We start from the raw sequence: 3617 nt of genomic DNA, 5'->3' as shown, positions 1-3617 counted from the left end.
CACTCCTTAGTCAAGTGTCAGGACTTGCAAGCAAAGATGTCAGTGAAGGGTTAAAAATAGGTTTACCAGTAAGGACAAGAGAGCACAGGACAGCAGGATCAGGGCTGGAATTCTGCTGAGCAAAGAACGTTGTAATGGGATGTTAAATATCAGTGAAGTTGAGGGTTATTCTGGACAGAAAGTCCAAACTAAGTAAGATTACACACACAGTGTGAGGGAAAAGGACCTGTGTGTCTGCGAGCTTCAGTAGCCCAGGAAATCTTTTAGCAGTGGTAGCTCAGTTATCATTGGCCTGCAGTAGGCTTCTAAAACTTCCTACAATCTCTCCTTTCTTTTCACCTAATGAAATTTTAAAGCAAGTGAATCCCTGTACAGCACAGTTCTTAAGGTTTTCCCAATCCAGTACCTTCTCAAAATCCTCATCCTTTTTTGAGCGCCCCCTTCAATTTGACTACTTTCTGATAGCTCAAACCACGCCCACCAGTTCCTTCTCTGAACTCTTAAGCACTTATTGTCTGAATCAGTTTATTGACACCAAGCTAACTCTGCCCAGAAATATTTAGTACCTTTCCTGGATTCCTGTCAGCACTCCAGATATTTGAGGGAATTAAACAAAGGCCATTTTTTATTGCTTTCCTAACTCAAGTCTAGACTGTGTTTTTTTTTTTAGGCTTCATGTTGCTTTACTGTGAAAATTGGTTCCAGGTCATCCCTCTTACTTTTTGAGTATAGTATCTAACCATTCACATGCTTAGAGAATAAGGATTCCTAGCAGTGACAGACACTGATACTGTACGCATAAATACAGTTAATACTGTGTCCTCAATAGGTGGAAGCACTCCTTGCTTGCCAAAAAAGTGGCAATTTGGTTTTCCGTTGTTGTTGACAAACTTAAATAAATAATGAGTTCCTTGAAGGCGGGGCCAAGATGGCTGAATAGAAACAGTGCCAGTCTGCAGCTCCCAGCGAGACCAATGCAGAAGGCAGGTGATTTCTGCATTTCCAACTGAGGTGCCCAGTTCATCTCACTGGTACTGGTTAGGCAGTGGGTGCAACCCACAGAGAGTGAACAGAAGCAGGGTGGGGTATTACTTCACCCAGGAAGTGCAAGGAGCTAGGGAACCTCCCTCCCCTAGCCAAGGGAAGGCAGGAGGGACTGTGCTACCTGGCCTGGGTACTATGCTTTTCCCATGGTTTTTGGAATCTGCAAATCAAGAGATTCCCTCATGTGCCTATACCGCCAGGGCCCTGGGTCTCAAGCAGAAAACTGGGCAGCTGTTTGGGCAGACACTGAGCTAGCTGCAGGAGTTTTTTTTTTTTTTTTTTTTTTTTTTTTTTTTTTTTTTTTTTTTTTTCATACCCCAGCAGTGCCTGGAACCCCAGCAAGACAGAACTATTCACTCCCCTGGAAAGGGGGCTGAAGTCAGGGAGCCAAGTGGTCTCACTCAGTGGGTCCCAGTCCCATGGAGCCCAGCAAGCTAGGAACCACTGGCTTGAAATTCTCACTGCCAGCACAGCAGTCTGAAGTCAACCTGGGATGATCAGGCTTGATGAGGGGAGGAGCATTCACATTACTGAGGCTTTAGTAGGTGGTTTTACCCTGACAGTGCTAAGGAGGCTGGAAGATTTGGACTGGGCAGAATTCACCACAGCATGACAAAGTGGCTGTGGCCAGACTGCCTCTCTAGATTCCTCCTTACTGAGTAGGGCACCTTTGAAGGAAAGGAAACAGCCCCAGTTGGAGGTTTATAGATAAAACTCTCATCTCCCTGGGACAGAGCACCTAGGGGGAAGGGTGACTGTGGGCACAACTTCAGCAAACTTAATCCTTCCTGCCTGCCAGCTCTGAAGAGAGCACTGGATCCTGGCAAAGGGGATTCTCCCAGCACAGCACACCAGCTCTGCCAAGGGACAGACTGCCTCCTCAAGTGGGTCCCTGTCTCCCATGACTCCCGACTGGGAGAGACTTCCCAAAAACGGTTGACAGACACCTCATACAGGAGAACTCCAGCTGGCATCAGACTGGTGCAACTCTGGGATGAAGCTTCCAGAGGAAGGAGCAGGCAGCAATCTTTGCTGTTCTGCAACCTCCACTGGTGATACCCAGGTGAATAGGGTCTGAAATGAACCTCAAGCAAACTGCAGCAGACCTGCAGAAGAGGGGCCTGTTAGAGGAAAAACTAACAAACAGAAAGCAACAACATCAACATCAATAAAAAAGACCCCACACAAAACGCCATCCAAAGGTCATCAGCCTCAAAGATCAAAGGTAGATAAATCAATGAAGATGAGGAAAACCAGCACAAAATGCTGAAAATTCCAAAAACCAGAATGCCTCATCTCCTCCAAATGATCGCAGTTCCTCTCCAGCAAAGGCACAAAACTGAATGGAGGATGAAACTGACGAATTGGTAGAAGTAGTCTTCAGAAGGTGGGTAATAACAAACTCCTCTGCGCTCAAGGAGTATGTTCTAAACCAATGCAAGGAAGTGAAGAACCTTGATAAAAAGTTACAGGAACTGCTAACTAGAATAGTTAGTTCAGAGAAGAACATAAATTACCCGATGGAGCTTTAAAACACAGCACGAGAACTTCGTGAAGCATAAACAAGTATCAGTAGCCCAATCAATCAAGTGGAAGAAAGGATATCAGAGAATGAAGATCACCTTACTGAGATAAGGAGTGAAGACAAGTTTAGAGAAAAAAGAATGAAAAGGAACAAACAAAGCTTCCAAGAAATATGGGACTATGTGAAAAGACCAAACCTATGATTTGATTGGGGTACCTGAAAGTGACAGGGAGAATGGAACCAAGTCGGAAAACAGGATATTACTGTGGAGAACTTCCCCAACCTAGCAAGACAAGTCAACATTCAAATTCAGGAAATACAGAGAACACCACTAAGATACTCCTCAAGAAGAGAAATCCCAAGACACAATCATCAAATTCTCCAAGGTTGAAATGAAGGAAAAAGTGTTAAGAGCAGCCAGAGAGAAAGGTCAGGTCGTCTACAAAGGGAACCTCATCAGACTAAAAGTGAATCTTTCTACAGAAACCCTACAAGCCCAAAAAAAGTGGGGGCCAATATTCAACATTCTTAAATAAGAGAACTTTCAACCCAGAATTTCATATCCAGCCAAACTAAGCTTCATAAGAGAAGGAGAAATAAAATCCTTTCCAGACAAGCAAATGCTAAGGGATTTTGTCACCACCAGGCCTGCATTACAAGAGCTCCTGAAGGAAGCACTAAATATGGAAGGAAAAACCAGTACCAGCCACTGCAAAAACACACCAAAATATAAAGGCTAATGACACTATGAAGAAACTGCGTCAACTAATGTGCAAAATAACCAGCTAGCATCATGATGATAGGGTCAAATTCAAACATAAAAATATTAACCTTAAATGTAAATGGGCTAAATGCCCCAATTAAAAGACACAGACTGGCAAATTGTATAAAGAGTCAAGATCGATCAGTGTGCTGTATTCAAGAGACATATCTCACATGCAAAGACACACATAGGCTCAAAATAAAGGGATGGAGGAATATTTACAAAGCAAATGGAAAGCAAAAAAAAGGCAGGGGTTGCAATCTTAGTCTCTGATAAAACAGACTT

This window comes from Rhinopithecus bieti, unplaced genomic scaffold (assembly GCF_001698545.2).
Source record: "Rhinopithecus bieti isolate Rb0 unplaced genomic scaffold, ASM169854v2 scaffold_77111, whole genome shotgun sequence".
Classification (NCBI taxonomy): domain Eukaryota; kingdom Metazoa; phylum Chordata; class Mammalia; order Primates; family Cercopithecidae; genus Rhinopithecus; species Rhinopithecus bieti.
Note: the sequence above shows the minus strand (reverse complement) of the source record.